At 36.2% G+C, this 12099-nt stretch overlaps 1 long non-coding RNA gene across 1 annotated transcript; it reads left to right on the forward strand.

The window, feature by feature from the left end:
- The first annotated feature begins 733 nt into the window (after window positions 1-733).
- LOC140636809 (uncharacterized) lies at window positions 734-11794 on the forward strand. Its single transcript, XR_012034025.1, has 3 exons — window positions 734-1074; window positions 9225-9293; window positions 11658-11794. It is a non-coding gene; the product is annotated as an uncharacterized lncRNA (long non-coding RNA).
- Window positions 11795-12099: the final 305 nt, after the last annotated feature.

Here is a 12099-nt window from a genome sequence, read left to right on the forward strand (position 1 = left end):
TAATTTTCAGAAGTTTGACTATGATGTGTGCTTGCTATGTATTTCTTTGGTTTATACTATGTGGAATTCACTCAGCTTCTTGAATCTGTTGGTTTAAGTCTTTTGTCAAATTTGGGAACTTTTCAGGTATTATTTCCTCAAGTACTTTGGTCAGTCCCATCATGTTTCTCCTCTTGCTTTCTGGGACTCTGATAACAAGAATGTTGGAACTTTTGTGATTATCTCACAACGGATCTGTAAACTTTTGATTCAGCCTATTTTCTCTCTGATGTTCAGGATGAATAATTTCTATTGTTTTATGATCTAGTTCACTGATTCTATTTCCTCCACTCTGCAGTTGAATCTACCCACTGAGCTTTTTATTTATTATTATATTTTTAAATTTAAACTTTTCATTTGATTTTTCTTTATATCTTGCATTTCTTTGCTGAGATTTTCTCTTTTTAAAATTGTGTCAAGTGTGTTCATAATTGCTTGTTGAAAAATTTTTGTGATGACTGCTTTACATCATTGATCACCAGGGAAATGCAAACCCAAACCACAATGAGATATCACCTCACACCCTTTGGGATGGCTGATATCAAAAAGAAAAAAAATAAGTGTTCATGAAGATGTAATATAAAAGAAACTCTCACGCACTGTTGGTGGGAATGTAATTGGTAAATTAAAAATTTTTATGATGACTGCTTTGTCAGGTAATTCTATTCTCTCTGATATATTTTTTTTCTTTCAGTTTGAGATCTTCCTGGTTTTTGGTATGATGAATGATTTTTGATGGAAACTTGGACGTTTGGCTATAAGACTCTAGATTTTTTTTTTAAAGATTTTATTTGTTTATTCACCAGAGATAGAGAGACAGAAACATAGGCAGAGGGAGAAGCAGGCTCCTTGCAGGGAGCCTAATGTGGGACTTGATTCCAGGACCCCAGGATCACAACCTGAGCCAAAGGCAGACACTCAACCACTGAGCCACCCAGGTATCCCAAGACTCTATATTTTATCTAAACTTGTTCTGGCTGGCTTTCTCTAATTCCAGTCCATCAGGGGAAGAGGACACTACTTTGCTACTGCCAGGTGAGTGTGGAAGTTCTGACTCCCTACAAGGCCATCAGTGATATCTCACCCATGGAAGGGGTACTTGCTAATCCACGGGAGGTGAGCTGCTAGGTATCAGAGTAGCCCATTAAAATAACAAGCCAAATAACAAACCTTTAATCATTTACTGTGATAGTATAAGCAAAAATCTAAACTGGGAAGAAAGTTGGCTCCCCCCTTTTCTGTTTTACCCCATGGAGTAGGGAGCCAATTGAGGGTCAGGTTGATCAACACAGATATGGGGGCCTGGGTATAATATCACTGCTGAGTGAGCCTTGAAGAAAAGGCTACTACTGTTTTAAGGATCCAAAAGTCAGGAGGAAAGGAATGGGGGAAAGAACTAGGAGTAGAAAAATATTAAGTCCTCAGTCAGAGTAGAGAAAATATCTTCAAGTTTCCCAAGTATGGAAACTACCAAAATATGAAAACTTCCAATGGAAGGGCCCTGGGCTAAGGATGCAGCTAAGCATAAGAACAAGACCAGCCAGGTGGGCCTGAGTCCCTGACTCCCTTTAGAGTCTGCAGTGCATTGACTGGGCACCAAGTCTGGTGTAGGGAGGGCAGCTTTCCCTGCTGAGGCCTGCTCAGTAAAGCATTTTTAATTTCCTACAATCAGGTCTGAAAAATCACAATAAGATTTTGGCTGGGAGCCAGAATCCTCAGTTCCTTTCTCATGCTCTCTATGTAGTTTCAGCTGACACCATAGGGTAGGAGGTGGGGTGGGTAGAGGGTGTCCTCATTATCTCTGCTTGGTGGAGAAAGTCCTGACTCTTCTGGTAACCACCTCAGTGAGTAAGAGGAATGATGCTCCATTACTGCTGGGGGGTGGGGTGGGGTGGGCAGTGAAAGTTCTGATTCCCCACATGTTCTTCACTGTCACTGCTGGGGCTGGCTGGGGGTAGGCTACAGCCGTTTCTGTTGTGTTTGGCTGGAGAAGAGCAGCTATTGTCTATAAGTTTTCTGTCTTGCAAGGTTGACCCTCTCCTCTCCTGATTCTTTGGCTAGAAAGAGTGGACTTTTGTTGAGGTTTTTTTTTCCATCTGTGCTTATTGATGTTTCCTAGTAGCTGGCTTCTTCACTTCTATGTCTGGAATATATGAGGCATTAAAAAGACCCAGGAATCTCATCAGGGTGTTGTTCCTTGGGTCCTGAGGTTCCTACCCAGTCTACCCTCTCCCTACCTTCTCCAGTTTTCTTATGTTTGTCTTAAACACATTTGTTTTTAATTGTAATTAGTGGGAGAAATAGGGAAAAGTAGGATACTCCATTATTACAGAAGTGAAAGTCCTTTTCCCTGCATTTTTAAAATGCAAATTTGAACAGGTTAATAAAATATTAAAAATAGAATGGGAACACTTATGAGAAGGACAACTATGCTTTGTCCCGCTCCAGCACATCTCCAGTATTGTCCCTCAGAGATAAACATCTTAATCACTTGTATCTAATTTTGGGGGGTTCATCTTTATGTAGGTAAATAATGTGCTTATTCTATGACTTTTTATTGATCATTTCTAAACATCATTCTGCTCTGTTATAATATAATTTAATTTGCTTACACTTTATCTTCCATCTTCTCTTCATTCTGTTGTCATATGTCACTGGCCCTAGTTCTTCTACTGGTCACCTATACAACTTCAAATTATACTAATACTTATGCTACCATGGACAGTATTTCTTATCTTCCCACTTTGTCAGAAGAAATATTAGCCCTCCCTTCCTTTTCTTTACTATTTTTTCTCCTCACTCCATCCTACAATCTCTAACAATTACACACTTATTTTACCTTTTTTCATGTTTCATTTTACATAAAATTTTATTTTAAAGTTTATTTATTTACTTATTTATTTATTGAGAGAGAGAATGCAAGTGGGGGGAGGGGCAGAGAGAAAGAGAGAGAGGGAGAGAGAATCATCATTCCTGATTCTTAAGGAATGAGACTTGAGAAGTCTCAAGCCTACTCCTTGCTGAGTACAGAGACTAAGGTAGGCTCCATCTCATGACACAGATCATGAAATCATGATCTGAAATCAAGAGGCGGTTGTTTATGGACTGAGCCACCCAGGTGCCCCCATACAGTTTTATTTCAAAACTATCTCAGTGTACTTAGTTTATATATTACCACTTTATATATGTTAAATTGTATCTTAGTCAAGGTCCAGACAGGGGACAGAAATCACACCTGATACCTAAACAGAGAAAATTTGAAGAATTGTTAACTAAATATCAATTTGTTGACCAGGTAACTAAAAGAGTAAAAAGTGAACTTTAGGGGAACCTGGGAGGCTCAGTCAGTTAAGCATTGGACTCTCGATTTTGGCTCTGGTTCATGAGCTCAGGGTTGTGGGATCGAGCCCCTCATTGAGCTCCACACTCAGCAGGGAGCCTGCTTGTGAGTCTCTCTTTCCTTCTTCCTCTGCTCCCTCTACCCCCTTCCCCACTGTCTGTATCTCTCTAAAATAAAGAAATAGATATTTTTTAAAAAGTGAATTCTAGTCATCAAGGAAGTAACAGCTAGAGAAAGCAGCTGTTCATAGGATTGAGAGAACAGTGAAGACATTAGAATTACAAAAACTCAGAAACTCAGAGGACAGTTCCTGCAACTCTGCAACTCAGACTTGAGTTGCTCAGCTAGCTGGTGCTGATGCTTTGTGGTGGAAGGATGTGCTGAGGCTGGTTCTGAGACTCTCGGAAAACCTGCAAACCATCAGCTGCATCCATGGGAAGAAACTCTTGCTCCCAAGATGAAGAAGCTTTAATGGGGTGATGCTCACAGGAATGGAAAACAGACAGGAAGAAGCACCTTCTTTCTTCTTCCTCTTGCCTTGTAGTCTCTCCTTCTACTCCCTCTAAGAATCAGCTGAAAAAGAAGATGTGGGGTCTCCAGAGTCCTAGATCCAGTGTCACAAAGCAGAGAACAGAGGGTGGTTTGGAGCCAAGAGACAGTAACTTAATAACTGGCACTAGATGTACTTGAGAATTATTTTAGTGTTGTTTGATAGAAGCTTTTCACAAAGACTAGGCTTTTCATTTTTTTAATATAAGTTCAACTTTCCTTTAAAGTATATATTCATCTCAGAAATGATGGGTACAAAATACTGAAACTACTCTATAAGGAGACTCAGTTCACTTTAAGCCATATTCAGCTATTAAAAGAATTTTCAATTTCATTTGTTAGTGGCAGCCTGGAGGGAGTAAGGAGAGGTATAAAGCAGGAGTGAGTGACTTGAGAGAGGACAGGATACAGTATATCAAAAATATATATTCATTACTTCTCAGTTTGGCCCTCAATGTCATTTCATAGGTTTCCTTGGGCTATTGATTGTTCATCTGTACTCTAGGGAATGCTAAATTCCTTTAATATAAACATGTATTCCAGTGTAGAAGTTCTCTATCTTAGGAGCATCTGAGACAGTGGTAATGAATCCTGCTTCCTTGCGGTAATTTTTTTCAAAGATGAGGCATGGAAGACAACCCTAACTAAATCCTGCTCCATTTTTTCCCCCCTTCTTCTTTCTTTCTTTAATTGCATCATCTTTGGAAATGGAAGAAGAGATGAAATGTGAGATACGAATAAAATGACCTTGGCATAAAAACTTTCTTCTTTCCTTATTGCCAACAAAACAGGAAATGAGGATAATTTGTTTCATCTTGAATTTTTAATCTCATTTTTTTAGAGCAAATAAATGGCCTCACCTCTCACCCTAACATATACATTCTTCATGTATTTGATGAAAGTGGATGAAAGGATAAAAAATGCCTAGGTGAAACTAAAGAGAGTTCACACAACACTGTTTACCCAACATCTAGGGTAGGAAGTAAAATCTATTGACAATTTAGAACTTCATGAAGTAAAGGCATAAAATACCAGAAAACTCTTTTGACTTCTAGGTGTAGGAGCCCTCTAGCTATCTCAAGAAATGGAGAGATATTTATGTGTTATATATTATATGTATAACAACAAAAGTATCAAAGGTCTCACAAAATTTCTTGAAAGAATATAAAACTTGACATTTTTTGAACACTTCATGTGCATCAGGTCCTGTGCCAGTTTATATCTATTAACAAACTTAACCTTCCTAAAAGAGAACAAAACAAAATGAGATAGTATTATTTTCTGCATTTCCTAAAGGCTAGAGTTGTACCTTGACCACGGTTACTATAGAGGCAGTGAAGGGTTTGTGATTCCAATGCCCACTCTTCTTAATTGCCCCCTTCTTATACTTATTACAGTCACCAAGACTAATAACAGCCACAAGACTAGCAAATCCTCTTACTTGTAATATTTAAGATAATTGTGATCATTTAGTTGGATATAAATGAATTACATGTACACACATGAAAGTTACTATATATTTTTATAAGAATTACTATCTTTAAATAATAATCAAAACTATTCTTTTTGAGCTTATGATCTTATTCTATTAAAGTTAAATCATTACAAGTTATTAAATATGACACTAATATAAACATAATTTTATGCTACTTTACTTTTATTTGGAGTAACTCATATTATTTAGATAAAGGAAGATAATCATATAACAGCTCTTATGCAATATATCCTGTAGATAGAAAATGACATTTTAGTTTTGATTATGATGATTTGAGATTCTTGCTAAGAAGGTTGCCTAAGGTCACAGAACTACTCAGAGCTAGAAATACAGCACAGGAATCTCTATTTCTAGTCCAGTGATCCACTTAGTTAAAACAGGGCTCATGCTATTCATAAAGCAATGCCATTTGTCACAGATAAATCTGGTTAAGTAAGAAGAGAGCAAGAATTAGATGTTAGGATAAACAATGATTTATGTAATAAATGCCAACTAATCTTATTTTGAACTCATTTTATAATATCATCTATCCATTTCTTAGAAGAAAGGTTTTATAGATTTAGGAAAAGTATATAACTATTCTTATTATCATCTGCCCTTGGTGAGATGCAGAAGTTGTATTGAGAGTTCAGTTTGTAAAGACCAAGGATGTCTTGTAGGATTAGATGCCAAAGAATTGAAGATTATTACTAATTTACAGATCTCCATGCTAATGAGTAACCTCTGTGATGTATGGTGTTGCTTTATATTTTATTAATCAGGGTGTTCAACATTGATACTTTAATTCAGAAACTGTCTATTTTAGAGTTTTTGTAATGAGTTTTAGGGATTACAGTGCTCTCTAATATTTTCTACTCTCACTCCATATACTTAAACCAGAAAATAATCTTCTAATCAATACCTCTTGCCCCTAGTTTACCCTCATTTATTGTCTCTAAAAACAATCCTGAAAAATCACTATTTTTAGGTTTTCTCTTGGCCTTTACTATTAGGTTATAATAAAAACTCCATATATTCTTATGTGTTTTGTTTGTTTATCTTACCTGTGTTTCTACATAAAATATTTTCTTTTGGAGTTTTTAAATTCCAAATATTCATTGAGTACTAGAACATTTAATTATGCCTGATAAGTATTTTAACAGTACTGAGCATCTTATAAAGCCTCAATAAAAGATCATTTTATTATTCTTAGAACCATTAATAGCATAAACAATGCAATAGAACTTTAGATCAAGGGCCCTGTCCTCAACAAATCTAGAAATTCAACAATAGAGGAGTTATAGCATTTAGAAAGGAGATAACACACAAAACAAACTATGTCCTGATACATCTCATCTTTGATGCCCTTGCCTACGTTCTTTTTACTTACTATTTCCTTACTTGATATCTAACTTGAAACTGAAAACAATGGGGAGAGTGCCAGTGTCAGTGTCAGCTCATGCCATAATTCCTGGTGCTTGGGGAAATTCTCAATCAGATTTAAATCAAGAAAGTTTTGGAGATCCTTGGGGCAGTGGATATTATTCCTTGGAGAGTTGGTCAGATTTTTTGATAGATTTCAGGAAGTCCTCCCTGGAGTCTTGAGGCCATTCAGAGATATATTATAGTTGTGCATCCCGAGAAACACTCTGGATAGCACGAGGCAACAGCTACTTGTTAGCACATGGGGTTACTCTAAGATTGCCTTAGATCCTTTTGTGCCACTCAGTCCTAACAATATTTACTCAATGCTCACTAAGTGGCCAATACTATACTAGATATTTGGTAAGATATGCGTCATAAGGTTCTTGTCCTTGAGTAGCTTACAGTTTCAAAGGAGTGGGTTTTAAGCTGTTTGTTGCACTTTTTTGTTTAAAGGAGACTTCCGGAGCCACCATAGGGTTGCTACAATTTTAGAAGTGTACCTGGCACGTGACAGGTGCCCACTAAATGCAGCCTTAGGAGCTTATGATTAGAATGAGAAACTTCCCTTTTATTTGCTTTATATATTTGAAATTATCTATCTATCTATCTATCTATCTAGTCTTCCAAGAGGAATTTTATTTGAAAAAAAAAAAAAAAGGTCTACTGCTGAAGAAAGTTTAAAAAATTAATGGTCTCAGGTGCCTCATATTTCAAGATCATATTAAATATTCACATATTGATTCAATCAAGGCTACTCGATTTTATATTATAAAGTGATTAAATGGCTGTCTAGAAAAAATAAAAACATTTTGACAAATATGTATTATGTACTGAGTTTTGGAATGGCCTAATTATAGATAATAGTTACAAATAGTTATAGCCTCCAACATTATGAAACATTGTATGTGTTAGGCATATATCAGCCTGTCCCAATGTTACAAAGGCTAATATTTATTGCATGCTCAGTACTAATATAAAATCATTTTATATATTTTATGTCACTTAATCTTTTTAAAGAAAATTTGTTATTGAGGCATAGTTGACACATGGTGTTATTTTAGTTTCAGGTGCACAATTATGTCATTTAATCTTAACCGCATTATGAGGTAGGTATTATTATTATCCTGTTTTACAGATGAGGTAATACTAAGACCAGAAATATTACTTAACATGCCCCAAATTATATAGTAAGAAAGTGGCAGAGCTGACACAAAATACTCTGTTTTCCAGAGCCATTAAGTATTATTATCCCAATTTTATAAATCAGGAAATTAAGGTACAAGGTATTAGAATTTTTGTCTTAGGTTATCCAACTATTAATGGTCATGCCAGAATTTAAAATAAGGTCATCTGTACTAAAGCCCAGTGGTTAAGAACTACCATAATAATTGGAAATAGTTCAAACTTAGCAAAAGATAAATTGGTTGTTTCTGACAGTTATATAAAATGATATGTGATCGTGAATATTAGACACATGTAAAACAATTTTAAAAAGCCTGAGAGACTGAGCAGGTAACATTTGATGGCCATTAATGTTATCTAAGGAAAGATTTTATCAGTCTACAGAGACATTTAGTATTATTTTGTCAGATATACCCAACCTAAGTATTCAATACTTTTCATATTATAAAAGATACTTTAAAAAGTTCCAGTTCCTGATTACTTATTGCAAGTATATGGAAATTCAATAGATTCTTTGTATATTGGTCATATAGCCTGAAATCTTGCTAAGCTTACATATTAGTTCTAGAATCTTCTTTGCAGATTCCATATTTTACCTATTTCTTCTTGGGTGAGATTGGGTAAGTTGTATTTTTCAAAAAAAAATGACAGTTTTATCTAAGTCATCAAATTCATGAGTATAGACTCATTCATTGTTATATTAATTATCTGTTGCTATGTAGCAAATGATCACAAACTCTGTGACTTAAAAGACACATTGATTGTATCACAGTTTCTGAGGATCAGAAGTCTGGGTCTTTTGTAGGGTCCTCTGCTTAGGGTCTTTCAAGGCTCTAGTCAGGATATAGACTGGGGCTGAGTTCTCATCAGAAGCTTGGTCAGGGGAGGATTTGCATCCAAGCTTTATCAGATTGTGGGCAGAATTCACTTCCTTGTGGTTGTAGGATTTATGGCAGCTTTTTTTTTTTTAAAGCCAGTAATGAAGGAAGAGACACTCCAGCAATATAGTCAGGATACTCTTATATAATCATATCCATGAAATCATGTACATCCATTGCCTCCACTACATTCCATTGGTTAAAAGTAAATCACACAGCCTGTTCACACTCAAGGGGACAGGATTATATAAAGTCATGAACAGCAAGATGTGAAGATCATGGGGCACATCTTGAAGTTTGTCCACCACAATAATATTCCCCTATTTACTATCTGCAGAATCCATATGATGTTGCAAATGAGTCCAGGCTGCTCTGCTCACTGCACAACAGGCCAATGAGTTGAGAGGTAAGATGTGGGGTGCAAAAAATGACTTTATTTGGAAAGTCAGCAAACCAAGGAGGTGGCAGACTATTTTCCTAAAGAACTACCCCTCCCCCAACATGAAATACAAGCTTCTTTTGTGGTAGCAAAAGGGGGCCATAAAGAGGGGTTTGGGTCAAAAGGTGACAGACATCTGTAGACATATGAGGTCTACATTTGAGGGTCATGTAAGTTCTTTGTCTTTAGTCAGTTGATCTTTGTGCACAGGAGTCTGGTCATATCATTCCTTTAATTTTTTTTTAATATTTTATTTATTTATCCATGAGAGACACAGAGAGAGGCAGAGACACAGGCAGAGGGAGAAGCAGACTCCATGCAGAGACCCCGATGCGGGACTTGATCCCAGGACCCCAGGATCCCCACCTGAGCCAAAGGCAGATGCTCAACCACTGAGCCACCCAGGTGCCCCCATTATTAATTTATTAGTATATATTAATGTATCTTAAACATAGTCATTTTTCTACATATTTCCTTATCTCCTTGGGTAAGGCAGATTTTGGGTAAAAAGCAGTTTCTGCAAGTCTTAGCTGTAACCTGCCTATGTGCAAGGCTAAGCAGAAGTTTCTAAGTGACAAGTCACAGCAGCAAGGGAAATAGAAACAGCATACAGTATATGTGCTAAGTTTCTCCCTCTTCTGTTGTCAGCTCCCTCATTTCAGATATCGCTGATTTGTGCCTTCCAGCTTTTTATCCAATCAGTCTGGAGAGGGTTTAATTGACTTTACTGATCTTCCCGATCAGCTTTTTATGTCATAAATGTTTCCTATTGTCCTATTGTTTTTGTTTTCTATTCATCAATTGATGCTTGGATTTTATTATTTCCCTTTTATATTTACTTTGGATTTCAATTGATCTTTATTTTCCTAAATTCTTAAGGTGAAAAGCTGTGGTCATTGTGTTAAGACTTTCATTATTTTTTAATTTAGGCATTTAGTACCATAAGCTCCCTCCTAAATTCTTCTTCTATGTCATCTCACAGATTTGATGTATAGTATATGTCTCCTTACTCTTTTCTGTCTCAAAAATAATCTGTATTGCATCCTTAGTATAATATCCACCTGACCTCAATCCCACCTTCCCAAGTATGTCATGGCTGTCAGCCCCAATGGCAAACTTTAAGGGTAATATCCATTTTTATTACCTATATTAGTCAGCATTCTCTAAAGAAACAGAAGGAATAGGACCTGTATAGACACATATACACACATAGAATGAATATATGTATACATTCTAAAAAACTAATCCTAATAGAGCTAATAGAATGATTCTGTGTAAAAATCCTATAAAATCTTATAAATCCTATAGCCAGAGAATGCAAACAACTCTGAATGTATGCCTGTGCATAATCAGGACATTATTATAGAATAATTACAGAATAATTTATTGAATTTACCTGTGACCAGGTGGATACAAACATCCAGTTATGTTTACATATTCACATATTCACTGTGCACTTTAATTATGGCTTCATCAAATATTTAATATTGAATATTTTATTTCACATAGTATTAATTTTTCAGGATTGGATGACCAATAATGCCAGTGTAATGGAATCTCCATATGAAATTCCCCAGGACACAATGTCATTCTCTAGAAAGGTTACTAGAAATACATATGTATTTTCATTATAATGTTTGCAGAAATGGTATTTGTAAGAACAAGTCATGAATATGTTCATGTGGAACAGTTGACTGTATTTCATCTTATATTAAGATAGGAGGATGTCCACTACTGTTTAGCAAGATAGCTTGCTCATTAAAGGTCCTGGATGTCTACTTTTCCACTTTTTTGGTAGAGACTCTGCTATACTCCTACTCTTTCTGCCCCTCTCTCATTCCTAAAACCCTGAAGAAGTTAGCTGCTTATGAGGAAACGCTCTTGTCTCTCCATTAACAGTGCACTTGCCCAATAGACTTGATGCCCAGGACTCCTGCTCTTGCCAAACAGCTTTTCTCACTGTTCAGGCTTGAAGCTGAGACCCTCCTTAGTAAAATCAACCCAAATATTTTTGACATTATTGATTTGTTTCATGGATTTTATTTGATTAAACTTTTATTTAACACCTTCTATATGCCAGGCACTCTACAAGATGCTGGGCATTAAGAAGTAAACAAGATAAGGGCAAATTTTGGAATATGAAATCTATATAAAAATTATGTAGAAATATATTATCAGAAAACGTCTACATTGAGAGCAAGAAAATCCTGAAAATAATTAAGTAACCACCACTTTTGTGTTAGAGAATGAAAACAGCGTTGTTGTTTATATAAGTTTTAAAAAGTGAATACCATTGATTTTTTTTTTTTTTTTTTTTTTTTTTTTTTAAAGAAGGCATATATGCTGGAGAAGAGACCATGCTGCCCTGGGTGCCTACAATACCTAAGATCCTCTTCTGAGAGGTTGCTATGTTCATAGCCTCATTCTGTGAAACAAAACAAAAGAAAAAACCAGCTAGCTCATCAGACAACCATGCTTTTGTGTCACTTGACTCCTGATATTATGGGTCAGTTGACTTAATTGAACGGATTAACCTTTGCAGCAATATGGAGAGTGTAAGTCCTGGCTATTAGCCCATGGAATGACCTGTTACTAAACTGTGCCCAATAATGGTGGTCAATATTGGGTGGTGACTAGCTCTCTTTGGAGAAAAACTTAAGGGGGCAGAAAGCTAGAGACCCACTTGAGGCTTCAGAAGTCATAGGATAATAAAAGCCTTAAGACAGTTACCTTGAGGCAAGAGAGGTTTAGAGGAGAGACCAAGGATAGGCAG

Source organism: Canis lupus, chromosome 7, assembly GCF_048164855.1.
Source record: "Canis lupus baileyi chromosome 7, mCanLup2.hap1, whole genome shotgun sequence".
Lineage (NCBI taxonomy): Eukaryota > Metazoa > Chordata > Mammalia > Carnivora > Canidae > Canis > Canis lupus.